A 12,291-nucleotide genomic window follows, 5' to 3' on the forward strand; every position below is an offset into this window, starting at 1 on the left:
TAAGCCCACTGCTTCTTGTTCTATCATTGGAGGCTAAGGTGAACAAGTTTCCTCCCTCCTCCTGATGACACCCTTTTAGATACCTGAAAACTGCTATCATGTCCCCTCTCAGTCTTCTCTTTTCCAAACTAAACAAACCCAATTCCTTCAGCCTTCCTTCATAGGTCATGTTCTCAAGACCTTTAATCATTCTTGTTCTCTTCTCTGGACCCTCTCCAATTTCTCCACATCTTTCTTGAAATGCGGTGCCCAGAACTGGACACAATACTCCAGTTGAGGCCTAACCAGCGCAGAGTAAAGCAGAAGAATGACTTCTCATGTCTTGTTTACAACACACCTGTTAATGCATCCCAGAATCACGTTTGCTTTTTTTGCAACAGTATCACACTGTTGACTCATATTAAGCTTGTGGTCCACTATGACCCCTAGATCTCTTTCTGCCATACTCCTTCCTAGACAGTCTCTTCCCATTCTGTATGTGTGAAACTGATTGTTCCTTCCTAAGTGGAGCACTTTGCATTTATCTTTATTGAACTTCATCCTGTTTACCTCAGACCATTTCTCCAATTTGTCCAGATCATTTTGAATTTTGACCCTGTCCTCCAGAGCAGTTGCAATCCCTCCCAGTTTGGGATCGTCTGCAGACTTAATAAGCGTACTTTCTATGCCAACATCTAAGTCGTTGATGAAGATATTGAACAGAGCCGGTCCCAAAACAGACTCCTGTGGAACCCCACTTGTTATACCTTTCCAGCAGGATTGGGAGCCATTAATAACTACTCTCTGAGTACGGTTATCCAGCCAGTTATGCACCCACCTTATAGTAGCCCCATCTAAATTGTACTTTCCTAGTTTCTCTATAAGAATATCAAGTGAGACCGTATCAAATGCTTTACTAAAGTCTAGGTATATCACATCCACCGCTTCTCCCTTATCCACAAGGCTCGTTATCCTATCAAAGAATGCTATCAGATTAGTTTGACACGATTTGTTCTTTACAAATCCATGCTGGCTATTCCCTATCACCTTACCACCTTCCAAGTGTTTGCAAATCATTTCTTTAATTACTTGCTCCATTATCTTCCCTGGCACAGAAGTTAAACTAACTGGTCTGTAGTTTCCTGGGTTGTTTTTATTTCCCTTTTTATAGATGGGCACTATATTTGCTCTTTTCCAGTCTTCTGGAATCTCCCGTCTCCCATGATTTCCCAAAGATAATAGCTAGAGGCTCAGATACCTCCTCTATTAACTCCTTGAGTATTCTAGGATGCATTTCATCAGGCCCTGGTGACTTGCAGGCATCTAACTTTACTAAGTGATTTTTTACTTGCTCTTTTTTTATTTTATCTTCTAAACCTACCCTCTTCCCGTAAGCATTCACTATATTAGACATTCCTTCAGACTTCTCAGTGAAGACCGAAACAAAGAAGTCATTAAGCATCTCTGCCATTTCCAAGTCTCCCGTTACTGTTTCCCCCTCCTCACTGAGCAGTGGGCCTACCCTGTCCTTGGTCTTCCTCTTGCTTCTAATGTATTGATAAAAAGTCTTCTTGTTTCCCTTTATTCCCATAGCTAGTTTGAGCTCCTTTTGTGCCTTTGCCTTTCTAATCTTGCCCCTGCATTCCTGTGTTACTTGCAGGATAAAGGGAAATATTTCAGTGGCAATCAGTACCATTTAAAAATCCTCTTTAGAACTAGGATTATAATGTGGTCACTGTGTATGACTTTAGTCAAATCATAAGCCCATCTTCTTGGATCTCAAGTAGCCACACAGTAAAACTGTGCAATACCTAGATCCTTACAGAACAACAGATACTGCATCTCCACTGCCTAAAGAATACTTCCAGATACTAATTCAAATACTAATTCTTAAAAACAAGAATAATTCCACACAAGTCATTTATACTAGGTGAGTGTATGGTTCAAAATTCCACACTTTATGTAGGCTAATGTAAATGTTTTCTTGGATTTTCAATTCACATGCTGCTCCCCACACCCAGCTATGTCACAATCACACATTCAAAGCAGAGTTGAGAGTCAGGCCAGAGGTGGATATAATAAGCCATAAAGTTAAATGAGAGATGAGAAATTCATTTTAGAACCAGGATTCCACTTGCAACATCCAATAATATCAAAATAAAATACAGGCTTTGTCTGACCACAAGAAAATCCATCATGCATTTCTCCTGTTATATTTTCCTGTTATTTTTGTATGGTAACTTATTACAGACCTGGTATCTTCCTTTTGGCTGCCTTGAACTTTTATACACTGTTGAACAGTGTGTCACCTCATCTTAGGTATCCCCCACTGGCCACGCAGCTTGATTTCTATGTCTTTGATAAAGATGGGCATATTTATAACAAATCATTAACATGTTGCATTACTACCCAGTATGGTTTGCATTGTAGAAATAGCAGCCTTTGAAGGGACAAACATTTTGGGCCAGTAATCAGCTGGCCAATATTAACAACAGAGCATAAAGACAGCTTTCATTATACCAATTAACCAGAAGAAATATGCACATTTCTTGATAGCTAATGCTAGGAGTAACATAATTCCAAATTCAGAAGTATTCAAAAATGGAATATTTGGACCACTCAGTCAGGTCAGACCAGACCTTGCAGTATAGACAAACTCAAGAAAGATTCAGAATCCAACAAAATCAGACACTTCAGTTCCCAAATCCTATGTGTTTCACAGGATGGAACACAGTACTGACTACCCTCATTGAACCACCTCCAGTGAAATGATCCTTAACAAGGCCTTTATGGGAAAGCTCTTTCATAATTAAGGCTGCAAGTCTGTCATGGATTCCGTGACTTTCCAGGACCTCCGCGACTTCTGCAGCGGACGGTGTGGAGGGCAAAGGGGGCACCCAAGCAGCTCAAGCAGCCCCATAGCCAGCTGCACTGGCTGCTGCTGGGGCAGTCTTGAGCTGTTGCAGCCTGCCCCCTGCAACAACAGCAGGGATCCTGAGCCATGTGCTGCCACCGCTTGCCCCCCCCAGTAGCAGTGGGGGTCCTGGGATGCCATGCCCTTCCCACCTCACCCTGCAGCAGCAGAGGTCCCAGGATGCTGTGCCCCCCCCGCCCTCTCCAGAGCACCCATGGCACTCCCAGGCCACCCTCTGCCCCAAAGCACCCAAAATTTAGTCGGGAGTATATAGTACAAGTCACAGACAGGTCACGGGCTGTGAATTTTTGTTTACCGCCTGTGACCTGTCCATGACTTTTACTAAATACCCATGACTAAAACGTAGCCTTATTTATAATCACCCCCATACCACTCTACCAGCCTCCTCCCCTAGAGAAATAAGTAAAAAAAACTTGCCTGTGGAGACGAGAGAGGAATTTTGATGCACGGTATTCTCTTCCCGGTTCCCCAGGGTTGCTTGCTCAAGCAGGATATTTCCTGAAATAGGAAGCTTTGAGGGCAAGTCATGAACTATGCTGTACCAAAGCCCATTTGACTCCACATCAGGAGGAGGTGGGGTGGGGAGTTTGGACACAGAATTTTTATATTTTGAATATCCTGGTGTATGCTTGTATAGAAAGCCAAACAAAAATGCAAGAAAACACAAGACAGGGATAGATGAGCTCTGGGAACCCCCAAGTTCAGTACTCAATTTGAAGAAAATCAAATTGTGAAAGCACATAATGAGGTTCCAGGATAGGATCAAAGTAGGAAGTCTGTGGACCATTGCACATGTGATAAGAACAGACTGTTAACCAGATAAACCATACAGCAAAGTCATTCATTTTCATGCAGCTACTAGAGTCCTATATATGTTTGCAGGCAACCTTCCTCTCCTCTCATCCTCCTGTCCCTCCCCTCCCCATCTCCAGTTTTTGCAAAGGCTGAATATAAATGTTAAAGTTATCGTGTCTTTTTAGCTTGACACACAAGAAATCTTTCACTGCCACCATGAATGATTCAGGATACATGACCTACTTGTTGGCAGCACTGAAGTTCTTAAACTATAGCATACAATTTAGGGCCCCCACATTTTTTCTGAAACATACAAAATTGTTTATGTAACCCATTACCCACATAATTAATTACCACACCTGAACACACAGACATTTGCATCCACACATGGGGTAGCTAAGTGCCCAAATACTTGATTTGTGATACAACTATATAAATCCATTGTACACTTGTATATAAATCCATGGTATGTCCACATCTTGAATACTGCGTGCAGATGTGGTCGCTCCATCTCAAAAAAGATATATTGGAATTGGAAAAGGTTCAGAAAAAGGCAACAAAGGTGATTAGGTGTATGGAATGGCTTCTGTATGAGGAGAGAACAATAAGACTGGGACTTCTCAGCTCGGAAAAGAGACGACTAAGGGGGGATATGATTGAGATCTATAAAATCATGACTCGTGTGGAGAAACTAAATAAGGAAGTATTATTTATTCCTCCTCCTAATACAAGAACCAGGGGTCACCAAATTAAATTAATAGGCAGCAGGTTTAAAATAAACAAAAGGAAGTATTTCTTCATACAATGCAGTCAACCTGTGGAACTCTTTGCCAGAGGATGTTGTGAAGGCCAAGACTATAACAGGGTTCAAAAAAGAACTAGATAAATTCACGGAAGATAGGTCCATCAATGGCTATTAGTTAGAATGGGCAGGTATGGTGTCCCTAGCCTCTCTTTGCCAGAAGCTGGGAATGAACGATAGAGAACAGATCACTTGATGATTACCTGTTCATTCCCCCTGGGGCACCTGGCATTGGCTACTGTCAGAAGACAGGATACTGGGCTAGATGGACCTTTGGTCTGACCCAGGATGGCCGTTCTTATGTTCTCATACATATATAACCGCTTTCCTTTAAAATTTGAACGTGCACATTTACAAACTGGGTAGAGGCTGGCTGAAAATTTGGCCAACACCATTGTCCCTTAGGAATATAGCCAGTGCAGTACACTTTAACCAATTATTTATTTCATATATGAAAGCATATATATTAGGTCATCTCATTTTTTTTTTCAAATGCATTTATTTCTCCACAGGGATTAGTGACTCACTTGCACAAGCCTTGTTGTACTAAATAATAAGTTTTAAAGCTCAGTTTCTCCCCATAAAACTTCAGTGTTTTATCTTAAATAAAAGCTCTTGAAAGGTAACCCAAAGAAATTCTCTCCATTTGAAACAAGTTACTGAATGTTCTCCTCAAACCCAGGTTTTTTGTCTTTCATTCCTTTTAACTCTTCTATAGAAAAGTATGTAGAACAGATACAGAACATAAACTACAATAAAATAAATGGCACAGACATCACATAGGAAGGGCAGTGATCTTATTGAAATTCTCACCTTAACTAACCGTGATTTTAGTTATTGCTGAAAATTACCAAAGAGTGGGTGATTTGACTTACCATATAATGAGGTTAGGAATGGTGTTTCAACTTTATGCTGTTGATTTACTGACCTTTGTGTAAGTGGGGGAATGGTCCAGCTATTGTGGGGAACTTTCCTGGCTTACATAATTGGCATCATGAACAGGATCCTATCCACAGGGTTCACTCCACTGGTTTATTGGTTGAGTTCTGGAAGCACCATCCAGGCCTGGTTACGAACCCTACTATGGCTGGAATTGAAGAACTACTGACACAGCTTGCTGGATTTCAGTACAGATTATCAGACCAAGCTGAGGCATTACAACAAGCTAAAACAAAACAGAGAGAAGCCTTATCACTGGTTAAGGCAGTAATAGACCAACAGGCAGCAGAAGCTAAGAACCCCCCTACTATTTATGTCCCACAGAAGCAGAAGGTCACAGAGTTTGGTGGTTGGCTTCCCGACATTATGATAGAGGAGTGGGTCAAGTCTGTGAAGGCAGCTTTGCGTGTGCTAAGAGTACCTGAAGAAGATCATGTGGACTTCATAGAGGAACACCTCAAGGGCCAGGCCAAGGCCACAGTAAAAGTTCATGGCATTGGCAGACAAGAAAGATGTGGAAAAGGTATTTGAACTCCTCCTAGATGTGTATGGAGACAAGATACCTATTGTGTCAAGTATCAGAGGGGTAGCCATGTTAGTCTGGATCTGTAAAAAGCAACAAAGAGTTCTGTGTCACCTCATAGACTAACAGAAGTATTGGAACATAAGCTTTCGTGGGTGAATGCCCACTTTGTCAGACACAGACCTACGAAAGCTTATGCTCCAATACTTCTGTTAAGGTACCTACTGGAACCCGACTAAAGGAGTTCATTGAGAGAAAGCAGGAGTCTGGTGAAACTGTCTGGGTTTATGCGTATGACCTCCAGGAGAGAAAGAGCAAAGTGGAGCAGCGATACCCTCAACCAGTTCCAGACCCAGATATGGTTCTGAACGAGCAGTTAGCACTGGGGCTCCAGGATGATGCCCTCTGTTGTGAAATGAAAAGGAGGTTAAGGAAGAGCCCAGTAAGAAGTTCCATGAATTCATGCAGGCTGCTATTATGTAGTCAGAAGAAGAGGAAGTCCCTGTTGCAAAGACAGCCAAGCCTAACCTCCGTACACGAAGAGGGGGCCTAGTGAATGCAACTGCTAGGGAAAAGGCCCTGCCCCAAACACAGTTAACACTGGAAAGCTTAAGTGAAACTGTCCTTTAACTGGTGGTCCAACAGGGGAAGATGCTGAAAGTGATGACTGAGGTGACGAAAGGAAAAACCTCCACTAATATGCCAAAATATCCAAGGACCCCAGGGTCCCGAAGATCCCCACTGAAGGATGAGCTGGGAAGGTACATTTGTTACACTTGTGAAAGGCCAGGGCATAGTAGCCGAGACTGTCCACTCAGAAGGAGACTGGAGTCCCAGGAGCCTGAAATCCAAGAGGCACCAGGAGTGAATAGCCCACCATCAGGAGAAGGCTAAGTGAGGACAGAAGGGTTTCTACAGATGTCCCTAGGAAAAGGGCAGCATGTCAGCAATGAGGAAAAGGACCCTGATGATGTTACTGTGTTTGACGACTTCTGTGGCTGAGCTTCCGGGGACTGCTTGATAGTGGAAATAACCATAGCAGAAGTGAGAACGCACTGTTTGATAGACACTGGCTCAGAAGTCACCCCTATTTCTGAATTGTATTTCTGAAACTACTTAAGAGAGAGAGATCTGACCATGCACAATACCCGATTTGTACAGCTAACGGCTTGTCAAGCCAACACCTGAGGCCAGTCTCCCTAATGGGTTCCTGGTTGCAAATGTACTTCCTAATGCCAGCAAAGGAAAAGTGCCAGTCAGGCTGTTAAATACAAGTAAGAAGACCACAAAGTTGTGCCCTCGAATTAGGGTGGCAGAAGTACACCAACCTGAAGGTTTGGTACCCCCAGTGAGGATGGCACTAGAAGAAAAATAGGGATGAATTGCGGGTGACAAAAGTGGAAAAAGGAGCATAGATTATCACATCACAAGTAGCACCTGACAGAGAGCTACCCACTCCAGTCCAAGTGGACTTCCACCAATTAATCCCTAAACAGGTCGGCCATTTGCGGGCACTACTGGAGAAATATCAAGAGGTCTTCTCCAGGGACAAGTGAGATTTTGGTTACACCACCAGTGACATACCAAATAGCCACTGGAGATGCTGTCCCGATAAAACAGAGACACCGGCAGATTTCACCACAAGTGTTCCAGGAGGTAAAAAAATACATCCTGCACCTAGTGACTCAAAGTGTCCTTAAAGAAAGCCACAGCCCCTGGGCATCACTCACAGTGATTGTAATAAAAAAAGATGGTGGGGTGGGATTCTGCTGTGACTACAGGACACTGAATGAGGTAACTCACAAGGATGCCTACGTGCTACCTTGGATGGAAGAGTCACTGGATGCATTAGGAAGCACAAGACTGTTTTCAACCCTTGACTTAACTTTTGGTTATTTCCAGGTTGCAGTGGAAGAACAATACCAGGAAAAGACAGCAGTGATGACTCTGTTTGGGCTGTCTGAATGGACACATGTGCCATTCGGCTTGTGCACTGCACCAACTATATTCCAGACACTAATGGAGGGGGTGTTGGGAGACTATATCCTAGACATTTTGCTGATATATCTGGATGATGTTATTGTGTTTTCCAAGGATTTTGAGAGTCATGTGGATAGACTGGACTTGGTTTTCACATGATTGAAGGAACATGGATTGAAGCCAAAGTCAAGCAAGGGCTGCCTCCTATGTGAAAAAGTCAAAATCTTGGGCTGTGTGATTTCGAAGGATGGAATCCAGGTAGACGAGGAGAAGACCAGGGTGCTAGAAAATTAGCTGGTCCCCAAGAATGCCAAGGAAGTGCAACAGGCTCTACATTTCATGAGCCATTACAGACAATTTGTTCCAAAGTTTGCACACATTGCTGCACCCCTATATGGACTAGTGGGCCAACTGGCCCAAAAGAAGGGAAAGGACCAATGATTTGTGTGGGGTGATGCCTCTCAGACAGCTTCTGACATCACCTGATATCTTAATTCACCACCTGTGCTTGCATATCCCGAGTTTAGCCTGCCATTTATAGTGACAACTGATGGAACCCTGCACGGCCTAGATGTGGTGCTCAGCCAGAAGCAAGAGGGGGTTGAGAGAGTGATCACATATGCAGGCTGAGGAGGTCAGAAAAATGACAAAATTACAGTACTTTTAAACTAGAACTGCTGGCCTTGAAGTGGGCTATCACTGAATAATGTAAGGATTATTTAGTGTACTCTATATTCATGGTAATCTCAGACCACAATCCACTCCAATACCTGGCAATGGCTAATTCAGGTGCAATTGAATACCGGTGGGTTGCCCAACTCACTTAGTTCACTTTTGAAGTACAGTATAACCCTGGAAGGCAGAACCTCAGTGCTGACACCATGTCTAGATTGCCTCTTGAGCAGGATGTGTAAAGACTTCCTAGTCATTCCAGCAGATGCTGTGCAGACATGTTTGTGGCTAGAGAATCCAAAGCCCAAGGATGAAGTGACGGTAAAGGATGCAGTACAAAACTCGGTAAAAGTTGAGAGTGTGATAATCTCCAGGCACTCATGGGAGGAATTCAAACTCTGCAACAAGAAGGTGATGTTGGACCTGTCTTAGTGGCAGTCATAAGCTGAACGAGGCCAGATCAGAAATCTGGGGCCAGATACCTCCAGTCTAAAAAGCTACCCAGACAGGGGGAACGAATTAGATTATAATACAGAGTGCTCTTCCAGGTAACATATCATCCTTGAGATGGCAAAGAAGTGTGGCAGTTAGTAGTGCCTGTGTCACTATGTCATTGAGTTTACGAAGCCAGGCATGATCACGGGTGACATTTTGGAGACAGGAGCACTCTTGAGGTGATGAGGAGAAACTATTACTGGCCCACGACGGGTAGCAACATGCAAGCATGGATCAGTCAGTGCAAACAGTGTGCCCTAGCCAAGGATGCGTTTCTTCCTCATCAAGTCCCTTTGACCTATACTAACATGATTGCCCCAATGAGGTCCTAGCAGTGGACTACACATCACTAGAGAGATCTTCAGAGGGTTATGAGAACATACTGGTTCTCATGGACATGTTTACCCGATTCACTGTCGCAATTCCGACTAGAAACCACATGGCACGGAGAACGGCTGAAGCCCTCATAAAACACTGGTTTGTGTACTATGGTTGTTCGGCATGGTTACACTCAGATCAAGGGAGGAATTTTGAATTAGAGGTGATCTCTGAATTATGTAAACTGTATGGCATAGCCAAAAGCCGAACACCACCCTATCACCCGCCTGGAAATGTTCAGTGTGAGAGGTTTAACCGGACAACGCACAACATGCTAAGAACACTCCCTCCTGAAAAGAAGTGAGCCTGGCAGGAACATCTCCCTGAGCTGGTGTTGGCCTATAACAGCCATGTCCATTCGCTACAGATTAGCTCCTTTTTATCTCATGTTAGGGAGGGATCCCAGGTTCAATTGGATATTCTGGACAGTGAGGGTCCTGAAGAGGATGAGGTGACCAATTTGGAAGACTGGGTCAAAGGTCACCATGACAGGCTGAAGATATATTGAGAGCAATTCACAGGCTAACTAAAGATACAGCTCAAAGCAGGAAAAGGACTTATGATTGCAAGTCCAGTGAGGCTCTCATCAAGCCTTGTGACCGTGTACTAACTCGTAACCATAGACACCAGGGGCACAATAAAATACAGGACAAGTGGAAGTCAAATCCCCACACTGTGGTTGCTCATAACAATCCCGAGCTATCAGTTTACATCATCTGGACTGAACAAGTTTGTCCTGAGAGAGTAGTACATTTGGACCAGCTAAAACATTGCACTCTTAGTCCAGTCAGGGACCAGAGGAGACATAGATCAGCATACCCCAAGGAGACTAAAACCAATTGGGGGATGGTTCTAGTCCCACAAACCGAATACAGAGGGGAACAGAATAAGGCAAACCCAAACCCTAACGAGAATGGCCAGATCCCTCAAACTGACCCAGTGTTACCCAAGGACAGTGAAATAGAAAATATGGGTAATGAACCACCAGTCTTAAGGAGGTCTCAGAGGGCTAATAAGGGTGTACTGCCTGTTAAACTGAGAGACGATTATGTTATTGGTTCTATGTAGTGTTTTAATGAATATTGTCATGTAAAATATGAAGAAATAGATGTAGAATGTTAAATATGTTAAATGTTCTTTTGATAATTGTTAATGGGGTTTTAATATGACATGATGTGAGTATACGTTGTTAATATGGGGACCAGACATACTGGTGTGAATACTGTGGCAGAATTTTAGCAAGGGGGAATGTAAGGGGACTGTTATCCTCTTACTAAAACTCAGCAGGGGTGTTTGGTTGGCTAGCTCCCAGCACCAAAAGAAAGGGGAAGGGTCGATGGGAAAACAGGGCCCTGAACTGACAGTCCGCAGGAACAAAGGGGAGAGGCCAATGCTCCAGGTCAGCCTGAATGACAGGGAGGGCAGGCTAATCAGGGCGTCAGGAGGCTGGGGGGGTCCTATCCTCCATGTGAGCTGGAATTGACTGGGTCAGACAGCGTGGGGCCAAGCTAAGGAGAAAGCAGGGGACCAAGCTGAGCTGAGGAGAAGAGCTGTACCAGATCCAGAGAGGCCAGAAAATCAGCTCAGGAAGCAGGTCAGCGCTGGGAGCAGTCACAGAAGCAGCCCGCAGAGCAGACCTGTGCTGGGAGCAGGGCTGCAGCAACCAGAGCCGGAGGGACCAGAGAAGCAGCCCAGGAAACTGGAGGCAGAGCAGTAGCAACCCTGCTGAGGCAGGGTGCTGGAGCTGGAGTTGGAGCTGAGGCAGAGTGGAGCTGCAGCAGTCCGGAGCTGGGTGCAGTAAGCAGCTGGGGAGTGCAAGGGTGACCCTGAGCAGCAGGCCCAGCACAGGGAGATGCCCCCAGACTTGAGGAAGATCATAACCCTGATGGGGCAGAGGCAACGCTGGGAAGAAGAGTCCTGCCACCTAGAGCCTGAGAACATGTGGCCACCACCAGAGCAAGTGTCCAACCCGCAGCATCCCTGCAGCACAGCCAGGCCCTGAGAATGAGCCTGGGACTTGTGAAGAACTGACTGAACTTTCCTTACATTCCAGAGATACTGGTTGTGATGTCCCTGTGCCACAGAGTGGGGTGATGTATTTTCCTTCAACCTTTCTCATTTTTTCCTTTTTTAAATTGATTGCTGTTTAATACATTGTATTTGCTTTGAACTGTATGTAATGATCAGGGGTCAGGGAAGCATTCAGTGCAGAGAGAGCACCCCTGAAAGGGGACACTGAAGCCCCTGCCCTATGTGACCACCACAAGGTTGGGGATTGAGACCCCCAGGAATCCTGGGCCCAGCCTTGTTGGGGTTGCAAGGACTCTGCCACACAGGAGAGTGGAAGGGGAGCCCTTTAGGTCAGGCTAGCCTCTGGCTAACGGAAGTGGGAGCGAGGACTCGAATCCTTTCGCTAACCCATTTCATCAGGGCAATGTATAATCCAGGAGAGTTCCCCACAATAGTGGGACCATTCCCCCGCTAGCATTTGGGAATCTGGACACCCCTTGATGGTTATTTGAATGAACTGTGAGAAAATAGAAATTATTTCATCTTTTTAAATGTTTCTTTCAAGAAAAAAAGATTACACAGAAATGCAGTGTCAGAACTAACATAATAGATCCAGTGACATCATAGATCCAAGTGAGTTTTGGTGTATATAAAGATATTTTCAGAAAAATTTTAAAGCATCCATTTACACTCACAGTCTTTGAAAGATTACACTTTATCTTGTGAACTTGCATTCAGGCAAGTTATATTTTATTATCTGAATTGTCAGCACAATATTTTTCA

General features: G+C 44.3%; 1 protein-coding gene across 3 annotated transcripts in view; it reads right to left on the reverse strand.

The window, feature by feature from the left end:
- The window catches only part of GRID1 (glutamate ionotropic receptor delta type subunit 1), an 870,609-nt gene that overhangs the window by 348,488 nt on the left and 509,830 nt on the right, over positions 1–12,291 (reverse strand). The window lies entirely within an intron of this gene.

The sequence above is a fragment of the Gopherus evgoodei genome, chromosome 7, assembly GCF_007399415.2.
Source record: "Gopherus evgoodei ecotype Sinaloan lineage chromosome 7, rGopEvg1_v1.p, whole genome shotgun sequence".
NCBI lineage: Eukaryota > Metazoa > Chordata > Testudines > Testudinidae > Gopherus > Gopherus evgoodei.